Here is a 17776-nt window from a genome sequence, read left to right as displayed (position 1 = left end):
AGAATCTGCTCATCTTATATTTCTAATAAGGTATTAAAGTTGCTGACACTGGACTCTTAAACCTGCTAATTAATAAGACAAGGCATCAGCTAGAATCTTACACCTCTTTACTGTTCTGTTCCTCTACTCCTTTTAAACTTTTTCCATTTAATGGCGATTTCCTACTTTTTTCTTCCTCCCAAAATGCATCACCTCATAATTCTCTGCATTAAATTTCAGCTGACATCTCCCGGCCCCATTTACTAACCTGTGTATTCACACTGAAGTCACTTACAGTCCTCTTCACGGTTGGCCAGGGTCCCCATTTTGGTATAATTTGGAGATTTTGATCTTGTGCCTCACATACCCAAGCCCAGATCATTTCTCTATATTGAGAAGGGCAGTGGTCCCAACACTGACCCTGGGGGACACCACTGTGTACATCCCTCCAGTCTGAAGGACATCCATTAACCACTACTCTCTGTTTTCTGCCCTTTACCCAACTTCCTGTCCACACTGCCCCACTCCCTTTAATACCATCAGCCTTAATTTGATCAACAAGCCTCCTGTCCGGCACCTTATCAAACACTTTTTGACAATCTATCTACACAACATCCGCTGCATTTCCTTTCTCAGTACACTGTGCTATTCCTGAAATAATCCCTGCTGTCTGTCCTGAGTGAATCCATTTCACTGCCAAATGTTGCAATGTTTGCTCCACCCCACAGGGTTCCATCTGGGCAAAGCCACAACAGAAAGGTCCAGTTTTCTCCTGGAGTTTGAGAGAAATCAGCTTCAACAATGAGGCAGGGTTTCAGCCAATGAGGGAGATCCGGGATCAGCCCCGCCCACTGGGTGCCACAAGCCACGCCCCTCACAAAGTCCGATTGGTTGGAAGACCAGCCGCCCGCTCGGTCATCCAGACCCGCCCCGCTCTTCCTATTGGTCGGAAGCTCCCGTCAATCACCCGGGCAGCATGAGCTGAGCATGCGTGGGAGAGGCTCATTGCTGGGCAGTGGCGGAGACTGAGTGACCCGACAGGAGAAACATCAAGTGGCCTTGGCACAGCAGAGGGAGCAACTCAGAGCCGGTTAGCATCAGGGTGGACGGTGGATGTGGAACTCGCTCCCTGGACTCCTGTGTAGGGCTTTCTTGTTGCGTCAGTTTGAGCTGGAGTGGAGAGGGGGGAGAAGCTGCTGGGTTTAACCCCCAGTACTTCTGAGCCCAGTGGGACCCAACAATTTCCAATGTGGGACTGTGAAGGGAGGTGGATTCTAGGGGAGATTAAGTTGCTAAACAGGCACTGTCCGTACAGTGTAAAAGATTATCCTTTTAGGAACAAGTATTTCTGTAGAGGCTTTCAATCCATTTTATATATACAGATTTTTTAAATTCTTTCGATGTGGGTGTCACTAGCAAGACCAGCAGATATTGCCAGTCCCCAGTTGCCCGTAGAGAAGGTGATGCTGGGTCTTCTTCTTGAACCTCTGCAGTCCGTGTGGTGAAGGTACTCTCAGAATGTTGTTAGGTGAGGAGTTCCAGGATTTTCACCCAGCGACGATGTAGGAACGGCGATATATGCCCAAGTCAAGATAGTGTGTGACTTGGAGGGGAACTGGGAGGTGATGGGGTTCCCATGCACCTGCAGCCCTTGTCCTTCTAGGTGGTGGATGTCGCGTGTTTGGGAGGTGCTGTCAAAGTTCTAGTCGAGTTACAGATGTATAAAGTCGCTCTCCTTCACCCCTCCCCCTACCACCTCACTCTCTCTCCTCCCATAGAGGCCAGAATCTTGTGTAGGCCCAGACCGGGTGGCGGGTTCCCTTCCCTGAAGGATATTAGTGAACTAGTTGGGTTTTTGCGACAATCTGGCAGCTTTCATGGTCACTTTTTTCTAGTGCCGACCCACAAATTCCCAGATTCATTCAGCTCAATTTCGCAACCTGCCTTTGTGTTTTTGTGAGTTCTCTCTCACCCTCCCTTTTTCCTGTTTTAAATTCATTTTGCAGGGTGTTCGAAGGGGAGGATTTGCAGACAGGAAACTCAAACTAAACATCACTTCAGGATCTGACAGAGTCACTCAATTCATCAGGACCTTTGAACATGGAAGCAGAAAGCACCATTCAGAGTGGGGAGAAACCGTACACGTGTTCTGCACGTGGACGAGGCTTCAGCCGATCCTCTGGCCTGTTGAGGCACCAGCGAGTTCACACTGGGGAGAGGCCATTCACCTGCTCTGAGTGTGGGAAGGGATTCACTCAGTTATCCCACCTTCTGACACACCAGCGAATTCACACCGGGGAGATGCCATTCAACTGCACTGAGTGTGGGAAGGGATTCACTGATTCATCCAACCTGCTGACACACCAGCAAATTCACACCGGGGAGATGCCATTCACCTGCACTAAGTGTGGGAAGGGATTCACTGATTCATCCAACTTGCTGAAACACCAGCGAGTTCACGCTGACGAAAGACCGTTCAGGTGCTCTCACTGCAGGAGTGGGTTCAGGCAATCATCTGATCTCACTGTACACCAGTGCACACACACCAGGGAGAGGCCATTCACCTGCTCTGAGTGTGGGAAGGGATTCACTCGGTCATCCCACCTGCTGAGACACCAGTGAGTTCACACTGGGGAGAGGCCGCTCACCTGCTTTGAGTGTGGGAAGGGATTCAGTCAGTCATCCTATCTGCTAATGCACCAGTGAGTTCACACTGGGGAGAGGACATTCACCTGCTCCGAGTGTGCGAAGGGATTCATTGATTCATCCAACCTGCTGCAACATCAGAGAGTTCACACTGGGGAGAGATCGTTCACCTGCTCCAAGAGTGGGAAGGGATTCACGCGGTTATCCCACCTGCTGACGCACCAGCGAGTTCACACTGGGGAGAGGCCGTTCACCTGCTCTGAGTGTGGGAAGGGATTCACTCAGTCATCCCACCTGCTGACGCACCAGCGAGTTCACACTGGGGAGAGGCCATTCACCTGCTCCGAGTGTGGGAAGGGATTCACTCGGTCATCCCACCTGCTGCAGCACCAGCGATATCACACTGGGGAGAGGACATTCACCTGCTCCGAGTGTGGGAAGAGATTAACTTGTTCATCCAACCTGCTGAAACACCAGCAAGTTCACAAGTGACTGCAGAGATTGCATTCTGCTGTTATTGCTGCTGTTAATTACACCCAGGACTGAATCGTGTTCATTCTTACAGTTGGGGTTTGTTTCTGCTGATGTTAATAACCCCTGTAACTAGGCTGAATTTAATATTCTGGATAAATGTCAAATAAATCAGTTTGCTTTAAAGACATTGTTGTGGATTTTTGTCGTTCCCACCTGAGTGTTTAGCATCACCTGGCTGGAGCTCAGAAAGGACAATCTGGGGGGAGGATCTTATGGCAGGAACAGAACTACAGCCTGGACACAGTCCTTCAGGGCCACACTGAGAGGGGCAAATGGCACTTTGGCCTTTCTCGTCTCTCTTTACTGAAACCAAAGTCACCGTGTGGGTTAACCTTGAGGAGTGTAAGGTCCAGAGGATTTCCACCCAAGGGTGTTTAAAGAGATCGGACATGTGCTCTGTGAGCCCCTTGCCCATGTCTTCAGTTCAGTCCAGTCATAGAGTTATACAGCACAGAAAGAAGCCCTTCGGCCCATCGTGTCCGCACCCCCCATCAAGCCCTGTCTATTCTAATCCCATTTTCCAGCACTTGGTCCATAGCCTTGTATGCTATGGCGTTTCAAATGCTCATGTAAATGCTTCTTGAATGTTGTGAGGTTTCCTGCCTCTATTACCCTTTCAGGCAGTTTTTCCTCAAATCCCCTCTAAACCTCCTGCCCCTTACCTTGAAATTATGCCCCCTGGTTATTGACCCCTCTACTAAGGGGAATAGTTCCTTTCTATCTACCTATCTATGCCCCTCATAATTTTGTACACCTCAATCAGGTCCCCCCTCAGCCTTCTCTGCTCTAAGGAAAACAACCCCAGCCTTCCAGTCTCTCTTCATACCTGAAGTGCTCCAGCCCAGGTAACATCCTGGTGAATCTCCTCTACACCCTCGCCAATGCAATCACATCCTTCCTATAGTGTGGCGACCAGAACTGCACACAGTATTCCAGCTGTGGCCTAACTAGCATTTTGCACAGCTCCATCATAACCTCCCTGCTCTTATATTCTATGCCTCGGCTAATGAAGGCAAGTATCCCATATGCCTTTTAATCACCTTATCTATCTGTCCTGCTGCCTTCAGGGATCTATGTACATGCAGACCAAGGTCCCTCTGATCCTTTGTCCTTCCTAGCGTCCTACCATTCATTGTGTATTCCCTTGCCTTGTTTGTCCTCCCAAAATGCATCACCTCACACTTTTCAGGGTTAAATTCCATTTGCCACTGTTCTGCACATCTGACCAACCTGTCTATATCCTCCTGTAGCCTGAGGCTTCCCTCCTCGCTATTTACCACTCCACCAGTTTTCGTGTCATCTGCGAACTTACTGATCATACCTCCTACATTCATATCTAAATCATTCATGTACACTACAAACAGCAAAGGACCCAGCACCGATCCCTGCGGTACATCACTGGGCACAGGCTTCCATTCACAAAAACAACCTTCAACCATCAACCTCTGCCTTCTGCCACTAAGCCAATTTTGGATCCAATATGCCAAATTGCCCTGGATACCATGGGCTCTTACCTTTTGACCAGTTTCCCATGCTTTGTCACAAATACTTTGTCAATAGCCTTACTGAAGTCCATGTAGATTACATCAACTGCACTACCCTCATCCACACACCTAGTCACCCCCTCGAAAAATTCAATCAAATTGTTTAGACATGACCTCCCCCTGACAAAGCCATGCTGACTATCCTTCATTAATTAATAGAGTCAGGGATTGCTCCCTGAGATTGGAAGGTAGCTCACGTAGTTTCCGTTTTCCAAATTGGGGACAAATCAGAGCCAGGCCCATGAGTGTGATATCGATCACAGGGAAGGTGCCTGAGGGGATCCTAAGAGAACTAGAGGCCCATCAGTGTGATATCGATCACAGGGAAGGTGCCTGAAGTGATCCTGATGCTGTTTTCGATCACAGGGAAAGGGAAGGAGTCGTTAGAGATATTCAACATGGCTTCCAGAAAACAAGGCGAACTTGTTTGAGTTTTGTGAAGAAGTTGCTGGGTTGGGGGGATGAGGGGAATCCGGTTGACATTGTCTACCTCAGTGGTGTCAATCTCATTTTCCATGGTGGGCCGAATGCGATATCCTGGCCCTTGGCGAGGGCCACATTCAGCAAAAGTTATTAAAATAGGAATAAATGAAGATTAACTATATCGATACTTCGAACCATAAAATGGTTACAGCACAGAATGTGGCCATTCAGCCCATCGAGCCTGTGCCAGCTTTCTGCAAGAGCACCTCAGCTAGTCCCACTACCCCGCAATTTCCCCGGAGCCCTGACATTCAAACTGTCCTCTCCAGCTCCCGCTCCTTTCAAACTGTCCTCTCCGGTGCTCACTCCTTTCAAACTGTCCTCTCCGCCTCCCGCTCCTTTCAAACTGTCCTCTCCGGTTCCCGCTCCTTTCAAACTGTCCTCATCGGTTCTCGCTCCTTTCAAACTGTCCTCTCCGGTTCCCGCTCCTTTCAAACGGTCCTCATCGGTTCTCGCTCCTTTCAAACTGTCCTCTCCGCCTCCCGCTCCTTTCAAACTGTCCTCTCCGGTTCCCGCTCCTTTCAAACTGTCCTCATCGGTTCTCGCTCCTTTCAAACTGTCCTCTCCGGTTCCCGCTCCTTTCAAACTGTCCTCTCCGTCTCTCGCTCCTTTCAAACTGTCCTCTCCGGCTCCCGCTCTTTTCAAACTGTCCTCTCCGGTTCTCGCTCTTTTCAAACTGTCCTCTCCGGCTCCCGCTCTTTTCAAACTGTTCTCTCCGGATCTCGCTCCTTTCAAACTGTCCTCTCCGGCTCTCGCTCCTTTCAATCTCTTCTCTCCGGTTCTTGCTCCATTCAAACTGTCCTGTCCGGCTCCCGCTCCTTTAAACTGTCCTCTCCGGCTCCCGCTCCTTTAAACTGTCCTCTCCGGCTCCCATCCTTTCAAACTGTCCTCTCCGGCTCCCGCTCCTTTAAACTGTCCTCTCCGGCTCCCGCTCCTTTCAAACTGTCCTCTCCGGCTCTCGCTCCTTTCAATCTCTTCTCTCCGGTTCTCGCTCCATTCAAACTGTCCTGTCCGGCTCCCGCTCCTTTCAAACTGTCCTCTCCGGCTCCCATCCTTTCAAACTGTTCTCTCCAGCTCCCGCTCCTTTAAACTGTCCTCTCCGGCTCCCACTCCTTTCAAACTGTCCTCTCCGGTTCTCGCTCCTTTCAAACTGTCCTCTCCGGCTCCCACTCCTTTCAAACTGTCCTCTCCGGTTCTCGCTCCTTTCAAACTGTCCTCTCCGGCTCCCGCTCCTTTCAATCTCTTCTCTCCGGTTCTCGCTCCTTTCAAACTGTCCTCTCCATATCTCGCTCCTTTCAAACTGTCCTCTCCGGCTCCTGCTCCTTTCAAACTGTCCTCTCCGGCTCCCACTCCTTTCAAACTGTCCTCTCCGGTTCTCGCTCCTTTCAAACTGTCCTCTCCGGCTCCCGCTCCTTTCAATCTCTTCTCTCCGGTTCTCGCTCCTTTCAAACTGTCCTCTCCGGCTCCCGCTCCTTTCAATCTCTTCTCTCCGGTTCTCGCTCCTTTCAAACTGTCCTCTCCGTATCTCGCTCCTTTCAAACTGTTCTCTCCGGCTCCTGCTCCTTTCAAACTGTCCTCTCCGGTTCTCGCTCCTTTCAAACTGTCCTCTCCGGCTCCCGGTCCTTTCAATCTCTTCTCTCCGGTTCTCGCTCCTTTCAAACTGTCCTCTCCGTATCTCGTTCCTTTCAAACTGTTCTCTCCGGTTCTCGTTCCTTTCAAACTGTTCTCTCCGGTTCTCGTTCCTTTCAAACTGTTCTCTCCGGCTCCCGCTCCTTTCAAACTGCCCTCTCCGGTTCTCGCTCCTTTCAAACTGTCCTCTCCGGCTCCCGCTCCTTTAAACTGTCCTCTCCGGTTCTCGCTCCTTTCAAACTGTCCTCTCCGGCTCTCGCTCCTTTCAAACTGTCCTCTCCGGTTCTCGCTCCTTTCAAACCGTTCTCTCCGGTTCTCGCTCCTTTCAAACTGTCCCTTCCGGTTCTCGTTCCTTTGAAAATGTTCTCTCCGTCTCCCGCTCCTTTGAAAATGTTCTCTCCGTCTCCCGCTCCTTTCAAACTGTCCTCTCCAGCTCCCGCTCCTTTCAAACTGTCCTCTCCGGCTCTCGCTCCTTTCAAACTGTTCTCTCCGGCTCTCGCTCCTTTCAAACTGTCCTCTCCGGCTCTCGCTCCTTTCAAACTGTTCTCTCCGGCTCTCGCTCCTTTCAAACTGTCCTCTCCGGCTCTCACTCCTTTCAAACTGTTCTCTCCGGCTCTCGCTCCTTTCAAACTGTCCTCTCCGGTTCTCGCTCCTTTCAAACTGTCCTTTCCGGTTCTCGTTCCTTTGAAAATGTTCTCTCCGTCTCCCGCTCCTTTCAAACTGTCCTCTCCAGCTCCCGCTCCTTTCAAACTGTTCTCTCCAGCTCCCGCTCCTTTCAAACTGTTCTCTCCAGCTCCCGCTCCTTTCAAACTGATCTCTCCGTCTCCTGCTCCTTTCAAACTGTCCTCTCTGGTTCTCGGTCCTTTCAATCTGTTCTCTCCATCTCCCGCTCCTTTCAAACTGTCCGCTCTGGCTGCCGCTCCTTTCCAACTGTCCTCTCCGGCTCCCGCTCCTTTCAAACTCTCGTCTCCGGTTCTCGCTCCTTTCAATCTGTTCTCTCCGGCTCCCACTCCTTTCAAACTGTTATTGCCGGATCTCGCTCCTTTCAAACTGTCCTCTCCAGTTCCTGCTCCTTTCAAACTGTCCTCTTCGATTCTCGCTCCTTTCAAACTGTCCTCTCCGGCTGCCGCTCCTTTCAAACTGTTCTCTCTGGCTACCGCTCCTTTCAAACTGTTCTCTCTGGCTCCCACTCCTTTTCAAATTGGCCTCTCCGGTTCTCACTCCTTTCAAAATCTATGTCCCCTGGTTATTGATCCTTCTGTTAAGGGAAATAGGTCCTTGCTATCCACTCTATCTAGGCCCCTCATAATTTTAAACACCTCAATTAGGTCTCCCCTCACCCTCCTCTGTTCCATTGAAAACAATCCCAGCCTATCCAATTTTTCTTCATGGCTAATATTCCCCAGCCCCAGCAACATCCTCGTACATATCCTCTGCACCCCCTCTAGTGCAATCACATCCTTCCAGAAATGTGGTGACCAGAACTGCACACAGTATTCTAGCTGTGGCCTAACTAGTGTTTTATACAGTTCAAGCAGAACCTCCCTGCTCTTATATTCTATGCCTCAGCTAATAAAGGCAAGTATCCTGTATGCCTTCTTACCCACCTTATCTACCTGCCCTGCTACCTTCAGGGATCTGTGGACATGCACTTCACGGTCCCTCTGATCCTCTGCACTTCTCAGTGTCCTACCATTTATTGTGTATTCCCTTGCCTTGTTAGGCCTCTCCAAATGCATGACCTCACACTTCCACGGATTGAATTCCATTCCACCTGACCAGTCCATTGATATCTTCCTGCAGTTTAGCTTCTCCAGTCTATCCACGTGACTCAAGTCCCTCATCCCTGGGACCATTCTTGTCAATTTTTTCTGCACCCTCTCTCAGGCCTTCACATCCTTCCTAAACTGTGGTGCCCAGAATTGGACACAATACTCCAGTTGAGGCTGAACCAGTGTTTTCTAAAGGTTCATCATAACTTCCTTGCTTTTGTACTCTATGCCTCTATTTATGAAGCCCAGGATCCCATACGCTTTTTTAACTGCTTTCTCAACCTGCCCTGCCACCTTCAATATTAACCCCCAAGGTCCCTCTGTTCCTGCACCCACTTTAGAATTGTACCTTTTAATTTATATTGGCCCAGAACTTCGGGACCCCATGGGTGAGTACGCGCTGGGTACTCACCCATAGGCCCAACGAAAGTGCCGATTTCGTGCATGCACTGTGCATGCATGGGAAACCGGAGCTTCTGGTCTCTTAAATGAAGGGGTTCACAGGTCGAACGCGTGTGCCGGAGAGGCAGCGCGTAGACCTGGAACTCTTGTTTTTTTTGCAGGTTTCTCCGGGAGGGTAAGTCTCCAGGAGCTACGTTTGTAAAAAGCAGTCGCAAGGCCTGCTTTTAACAAGGTAAGTGGGGAATTAAGTAAAATTAAAACATTTTTTCCACAGGTTTATTATTTTTAAATACTTTAAAGAAAGGTACGTTTATTTTTAGCCCTGTTAGACACTGTAATTAATTTATTTTAAAGTTTAAATTATTGTTTATAATAGTTATTTTATGTAATTTATAGATATTTTAAAAATTTGATTAAAAAAAATTATTTGAAGTTTTAGTGATGTTTTGGGGCTGAATTGTATTCATAAATTTGACAGGCTTGCACACGTGGGAAGCCTCTGAACCAAATTTCTGGGCCAATGCCTCTCCTCGTTCTTCCTACCAAAATGTAGAGGTAAGCTAATTGCATCTTCGTCCAGCTGGGTGGGACTGCACTCACCTGGTTCCATTCTTATCTATCAAATCGTAGCCAGAGAATCAGCTGCAATGGCTTCTCTTCCCACTCATGCATTGTTACCTCTGGCGTCCCCCAAGGATCTAGCCTTGGCCCCTCCTATTTCGCATCTACATTTTGCCCATTGGCGACATCACCCAAAAACTCAGCATCAGTTTCCACATGTAGGTTGACAACACCCAGCTCTACCTCACTACATCTTCTCTCGACCCCTCCATGGTGTCTAAACTGTCAGACTGCTTGTCCGACATACAGTTCTGGATAAGCAGAAATTTTCTCCAATTAAATATTGGGAAGACCGAAGTCATTGTTTTTGGTCCCTAGCCACTGACTCCAACTATCTCCCTGACATCTGTCTGAAACCAAACCACACTGTTCGTAACCTTGGTGTCATATTTGACCCTGAAATGAGCTTCTGCCCACGTAACCACAGCATAACAAAGACCGCCTACTTCCACCTCCATAACATTGCCCGTCTCCGCCCCTGCCTCAGCTCATCCGCTGCTGAAACCCTCATCCGTGCCTTTGTTACCTCTAGACTTAACTATTCCAGTGCACTCCTGGCTGGCCTCCCACATTCTACCCTACATAAACTGGAGGTGATCCAAAAATCGGCTGCCCATGTCCTAACTCAGACCGTGTCATAACTTGCACCAATTCCCATTCACCCATCACCTCTGTGCTCACTGACCTAAATTAGCACCTGATTAAGCAGCACCTCGATTTCAAAATTCTTATTCTTGTTTTCAAATCCCTCGAGGGCATCTCCCCTCCCTATCTCTGTAATCTCCTCCAGCCCCACATCCCCCTGAGATATCTGCGCTCCTCTAATTCTGCCCTCTTGAGCATCCCTGATTATAATCACTCAACCTTTGTTGGCATTGCCTTCTGTTGCCTCGGCCCTAAGCTCTGGAATTCCCTGCCTGAACCTCTCCACCTCGCTACCTCTCTTTCCTCCTTTAAGACGCATCTTGAAACTTACCTCTTTGACCAATCTTTTGGTCATCTGCCCCAACTTCTCCTTATGTGGCTCAGTGTCAAATTCCTCCTGTGGAGCGCCTTGGGACGTTTTACTACGTTAAATGCACTACATAAATACAAGTTGTTGTTCTTGTTGTTGCACCCAGCCAGATTCAGCACCTTCTAGAGAGAAGGGGAGAAACAAAATCACAGATGGTGTAATGAATGTTGTTTTTAGACAGTAAGTATAGAAGGAGAGTGCGTAGAATGGAGAATTTACAGCTTAGGAGGGACTGGAGGGAAGAAATTGACTATCGAGACTAGATTTGTCTGTTCTGAATTTCTATCCTGTTGTAAACACCATTTGAGGGTATTAGAAGGGAAGGATCAGCAGATCGAAACTCAAACCAAACATCGCGTCAAGATCTGACAGATTCACTGGATTCATCAGGACCTGAATATCATCGGCCTTTGGATATAGAAGGAAAAAACACCAATCACAGCGAGGAGAAACAGGACACATGTTATATGTGGGGATCCACCTTTAACAAATCATCTAGCCTGTGAGGTTCGTGCACCCACCTGAATCAACAGTGCAAATGTGAGGACTGTGGGAATGCATTCAGTTGCCCGTCTGAGGTGGAAACTCATGGATACAGTAACACTGAGGAGAGGCCATTCACCAGCAGAGTGTGGAAAGAGACTTATTCACTCATCTCACCTATTAGCACACGGACATTTTCGAAATGGGGAGAATCCGTTCACTGCTCTGTATTTGGAAAGAGATTCAATCAATCACCCCATTTACTGACACACCAGCACAGTCACACCAGAGAGAGATTGTTTAGATACTTCACGTGTGGGATTCACTGTTGTCCCAACTGTTGACATTTCAGAGTGTCCACATTGAGAACTGTTGCTTTGAATACTCTGACTGAGACGAAAACTTTCAAAGTTCAAAGCAGCTGATGCGCGATCAGGGCACTGATACTGGAGAGAGGCTGTTTCAATATCCTGTGTGTGGGAAGAAATTTACCCCACCTGCTGAGACTCCAGTGAGTTCACATGTGATTGCAGGGGTCTGGATTCTGTTATTAATCACATCCAGGACTGAACCATGGCAGAGTGCCCGTGCACTTGGGTTTCTATGTGAATTATTCTCATTAAATGGCAGAACAGGCTCGAGGGGCCGAATGGCCTACTCCTGCTCCTATCTTCTATGTTATTGATGAATTTTCTCTCAATGGGATCACAGAAATTAATTCTTCATTCACTAATGGGGCTTTCAATGGCGGGGCTGTTCCCCAGTATGCCCCGCGGGGCAGAATGTGCCCTATTCATTCTGGAGGAGCCCAGTGCGCAAGCGTAGTGACCGCCGGTATTTAGAGCATGCGCAATGTCATTGTGATCCGAGCCAGGCGAGTGCGGGAAGCGGACCGAGGTGGGAGCAGCAGTTTATCGCCGATTATGAATCAACGGGGTGCACGGAGGTAACACACCCGGTGGGTGAGCTTCATAAACACCTGGTGTAAGCCGCAGGATCCGAATGAGAACCTACAGGTTTCGTGTTTGCAGCTCCGGGGCTTTTTCGGGGTAACAGGCCCAGGTTAACGGCCGCCAGCTTTGCAAAGGAAGGTGGAAGGGTCAATGTGCTGCCATCTTGCTTCATCGACTGTTAGAGCGCTTGCGCGGTCATATTTGTAAAGGAACAATGAGTGGGCGGGGCTTCAGGCTTCCAGTGACCAGGGGACTCATTGATTTTACTCTCACTCTGCACGCAGGGATTACATCGGATTACACAGAATGTACAGCACAGTAACAGGCCATTCGGCCCAGCCAGTCTATGCCAGCGTTCATGCTCCACTCGAGCCTCCTCCTGTCTATCTCCCTTCTTAAATAACGATATTACGTTAGCTATCCCCCAGTCCTCTGGCACTACACTGTTTTCTCATGAATGTCTAAATATGTGTAGTAATGCCTCTGCTATTTCTTCCCTAGATTCTTTTAAAATGCGCGGATGTAATCCGTCCGGACCAGGGGTTTTATCCTCTTTGAGTTTCATTAGTTTATTTAGTATATCTCCTCGTTTTATTTTAAATGCAGTTAACTCATTACTAATCTCTTCATCCGATGTCATCTAAACTTGTTCTATCTCCCTGGTAAATACTGAAGCAAACTAATTATTTAATATCTCTGCCATCTCTCTATTGCTGCCTGTGGTATTATGCTATCCATTCCTTAGTGGCCCTATTCCCATTCCGACCTTCCTTTTTTTAATTTACGTGCCTGTTTTTACTATTTTGTTTTATGTTCCTTGATAATTTAATTTCATGGTTCCTCTTTGCTTTCCTAATTGTTTTTTGACTTCTCTCCTAATCCCTTCGTATTCTCCCTTATCGTGCTCTCCCCTGCTGTCCATGTACTTAATATATGCCTCTTTCATTATCCTCAATTTTTCCCTTATGGCTTTATTCATCCACGGTGTCTCATTAGTGTTGAGCTTGTTCTTGTTTTTTAGCGGAATACATTTTTCCTGGATTCTGTTGAACACCATTTTAAATGTTTCCCATTGCTGTTCTACATCATTGTTTGTCAATATTGTTGTCCATTTTATTTTCCCAAGTTCTATTCTGAGCCCCTGAAAATCAGCTTTTCTCCACTCTGGTCTTTGTCATACTTTGTCTTTCTCAATTATCATCTTAAAGCGTCTTATATTATGGTCACTATTGCCTATATGTTCCCCTACTTTTACTTCTCTTATTTGCACTGGTGCATTCTCCATTACTGGATCCAATAGTGAATCCTCCCTAGTTGAGCTTTGTAGATATTGGGTTAGAAAGGAGTCCTGTACACATTGATGGAACTCCATTCCCTTATCCCCTTTACCTACCTCTCCTGTCCAATTAATATCTCGTAGTTGAAATCACCCACGATTATTATTCCAAGTTTTTTTTTACTAATTTCCCTAATTTGTCTGCATATTTCTTCCTGCACCTCCCTTCCACTATTTGGTGGTCTGTAGTCTATCCCTATTAGTGTGATTGATCCTTTATTATCTTTTATCTCTATCCAGATGGATTCTATTTCTGTCTTGCTGATAGCTGCGTCACTTTTTTCTACTGCTATTATGTTATCTCTAATAAGTACAGCTACTCCGCCTCCGCTTTTTCCCTCTCTATCATTTCTAAATATGTTATACCCTGCAATGTTTAATTCCCAGCCCTAATTTTTCTGTAGTCATGTCTCAGTAATCCCTACTATGTCTGGTTCCTCTCAACGCATGATTGCCTCCAACTCCTCTGTTTATTACAGACACTGTGTGCATTGCTGCACAGACAGTTTCACTCATTTTTAATAGCAGTTCCTCTCTTTTTTTTAACCATCTTTTTAAACTCCTGTTCTATAACTCTATTTATTCCCTGATGATCAATGTTCTCCCAAACGTTACTCTTTCCTGTGCTCTCCTTTCCTGTTTTGTTTATATTTAGGCTGGTTTCCTTTCTTGTAGATCCCTCCCCTGGTCTTACAGGGGCTTTCTCACCATCTCTCCGGAAGGCGCTGGGAAGTGCCGGGGTTACGGTTTGCAGCCCACACATTTGTAACGGACGGGCCCCAGATTTGCCCCTTGTACTCAGAACTGATCCCTGAGACAAATCTTTGTTCAATGTGGAGTGCAGAAGGAGTTCTGATGAAAGGAAAGCGACCTGAAACGTTAACTCTGTTTCTCTCTCCACAGATGCTGCCTGAGTATTTTCAGCAGTTTCTGTTTTTACTTCAGTTTTCCAACAGTCGCAGTATTTTACTTTTGTACAAGTGTAGAACTGAACCCAGCCAGAGTCAGCACCTTCAGGGGAGGGCAGAGAGGGAGGGGAACCAGTGAGTGTAGAACTGAACCCAGCCAGAGTTGGTGGTGATAACTGGGAGCAGAGGACAAACTGTCTTGAGACATGCGATGTGTTTGGGATTTTAACACAGGGAGGAGGGACAATGTGTGGGATGGGAATTTACAGCTTTGGAGGAACAAGAGAGGAAGGAATGTTCTTTAGAAACTAGAATTATCTGTTCTGAATTTCTGTCCTGTACTTACACTGATGAGTTTTGTAAACTCCTTTTACAGGGTATCAGAAGGGGAGGATTTGCAGACGGGAAACTGAAACCAAACATCACGTCAAGATCTGACAGAGTCACTCGATTCATCAGGACCTGAATAACATCAGGCTTTGAATGTGGAAGGAGAAATGTTTGTCTGTTCTGTCTGTGGGAAAAGATTTCAAACATTGGTGTGACTGGAAAAGCACCGAGACACACACACCCGAGTGAGAGTGTTCCAGTGCACTGACTGTGGAAAGAGCTTTAACCAGTTACACAGCCTGAAAGCACATCGCACCATTCACAGCAGGGAGAACCCATACACATGTTCTGTGTGTGACGAGGCTTCAACTGATCGTCCAACCTGGAGCGACACAAGGACACCCATACCACGGAGAAACCGTGGAAATGTAGGGACTGTGGGAAGCGATTCAGTTACCCGTCCCAGCTGGAAATTCATCAGCGCAGTCACACCGGGGAGAGGCCGTTCACCTGCACCGTGTGTGGGTTGGGATTCACTCGTTCATCCCACCTGCTGACACACCAGCATGTTCACACTGGAGAGAGGCCATTCACCTGCTCCGTGTGTGGGAAGGGATTCACTCAGTCATCCACCCTGCTGAGACACCAGCGTGTTCACACTGGGGAGAGGCCGTTCACCTGCTCCGAGTGTGGGAAGGAATTCGCTCAGTCATCCACCCTGCTGAAACACCAGCGAGTTCACACTGGGGAGAGGCCATTCACCTGCTCCGTGTGTGGGAAGGAATTCGCTCAGTCATCCCCCCTGCTGAAACACCAGCGAGTTCACACTGGGGAAAGGCCGTTCACCTGCTCTGAGTGTGGGAAGGGATTCACTGTGTCATCGGACCTGCTGACACACCAGCTAGTTCACACTGAGGAGAGGCCGTTCACCTGCTCTGAGTGTGGGAAGGGATTCACTCGGTCATCCGACCTGCTGACACACCAGCGAGTTCACACTGGGGAGAGACCGTTCACCTGCTCCGTGTGTGGGAAGCAATTTATTCAGTCATCCAACATGCTGAAACACCAGCGAGTTCACAAGTGACTGCAGAGGTTGGATTCTGCTGTTATTGCTGCTGTTAATCACATCCCGGACTGAACCATGTTCATTCTGACAGTTGGACTTTGTTTTTGCTGATGTTAATAACCCCTTTAACTGGACTGGTGTTTAATATTTTGATATTTCAAATAACACAGTGGGTCGATATTTGATGTCTCCACGATAAGAGGAGACTAATTGATGTCCTGTTACCGACTGCTCCATTTTTGGGCCTTTTCTCCTTTCTAACTCGAGATTATTTCAGTTCTCGTAACTTTGGTTACTGTCATGGACAATTCCCAGCTCCCCATACCTTCCAGAGTGCCTCTCCTAGCCTTGGTATCCAGGGAAGGTCTCGGTAGCACACCCGGGATCACTAAACACAAAACCCAGTCTGTTAATCACTTTCAGCTACTGGACTTAGCATGTGTCCCACAGCATCTCTCACCTTCGATGTGTGAATAGAGCATCATGTCTGCAAACCTGCTTTCAATTTAAATTTGAATCCACTCAGCAAGTGTATTTAAAAAAGTACGTACAAGTAAACAGATCACATCAAATAATTGACAAAGGTTTAGAGTCAAAAAGATGAACAAGTGAACACATCACGGCCCAATACCCCAACTCTATATTCACAGGAGAAAGTCTGTTATCTAACTCCTTGAGTGGACAGAGTAGAGAAAGATCCCAACTCTAAGAACATCTAGAATCTGTTGTAAATATCTTTCAAATCCTGACTGGTCCAATCTGTCGGTTTCCTTTCAATTGAAGTGAATGGAAGATGAGAGGGGTGTTGGCATATGGACCTCGGTTAATTCAGCTTCTGGAAGGTGTTCATGTTTAGTTCATTTGATATCGGGGAAAATGTGGTTGGTATCATTAGAAAGAGAGTGAGATTTCACTGAGCAACAGCTGGTGTTTGCAACCAACTGGCCTTGGATATTTTCATCACAGAATGTTTTGATCAGAAATATGATGTTGGGATAAGAAAAGCCTGGAGACTAGTGGTTTGTGCTGCCCCAGGAAGGCCACAGTGTTTTTACTGCTTCTAACGTTGTTGATGTGTGTTGAAGAAAATGCAGACTTGTGTCTCTGGACTGTGCAGTAGCCAGAGACGACCATATTAGGCAATGCCAGCTCCAGTTTGATAAGAGGTTGATGGCAGAGCAAGAGATCCAGCAGTTTAAAGAATTTATCTCCCGTTATCTGCAGACATCGAATGTCGCAGCGTGCTGACAAAATTGGACTTAAGACTTTAACCTATTGGGTTAAATTATTGGGATCGATTGTTATAGAATTGAATTGTTATAGAATGGAAAAGTAGTGAAGTTATGCTAAACTTGTATCGAACCTTGGTTAGACCACACTTGGAGCACTGCGTACAATTCTGGTCACCATATTATAAAAAGGATATAGAGGCACTGGAGAGGGTGCAGAGAAGATTTACAAGGATGATACCAGAAATGAGAGGGTATACCTGTCAGGAAAGGATGGACAGGCTGGGTCTCTTTTTCCATTGAAAAAAGAAGGCTGAGTGGTGAACTAATAGAGGTCGTTAAAATAATGACATGTTTTGATAGAGTGGATACAGAGAGAGTGTTTCCACTTGTGGGGAAGAGCATAACTAGAGGCCATCAATATAAGATAGTCACCAAGAAATCAAATAGGGAATTCAGGAGAAACTTCTTTACCCGGAGAGTGGTGAGAATGTGGAACTCGCTACCACAGGGAGTGGTTGAAGCGAATAGTATAGATACATTTAAGGGGAGGCTAGACAAGCCTATGAGGGAGAAGGGAATAGAGGGTTATACTGATAGAGTTAGATGGGGAAAGACGGGAGGAGGCTCGAGTGGAGCATAAACGCCAGCATGGACTGGTTGTGCCGAATGGTGTGTTTCTGTGCCGTATATCCTGTGTAATCCTATTTTCCAAGACACATTGTCGAAGGGGAGGATAAATGACTCGCATCCAAATGCAATTGTTACATTTGTCTTCTTTGTAAAATCACATAGTTTGTGAAATTAAAACTGATCATATGGACTGGAAGTAATTGAATCAGGAAA

At 47.2% G+C, this 17776-nt stretch overlaps 2 pseudogenes; both read left to right on the top strand.

The window, feature by feature from the left end:
* LOC147119615 (uncharacterized) overlaps positions 1 to 17776 on the top strand; it is a 78593-nt pseudogene that overhangs the window by 18846 nt on the left and 41971 nt on the right.
* LOC147119617 (uncharacterized) lies at positions 14851 to 16535 on the top strand (annotated as a pseudogene).

This window comes from Somniosus microcephalus, chromosome 4 (genome assembly GCF_052327205.1).
Source record: "Somniosus microcephalus isolate GS21.2 chromosome 4, FLI_Smic_1.0, whole genome shotgun sequence".
Lineage (NCBI taxonomy): Eukaryota > Metazoa > Chordata > Chondrichthyes > Squaliformes > Somniosidae > Somniosus > Somniosus microcephalus.
The sequence above is the reverse complement of the archived record's forward strand: the minus strand, read 5'-3'. Positions and strand labels throughout refer to the sequence as shown.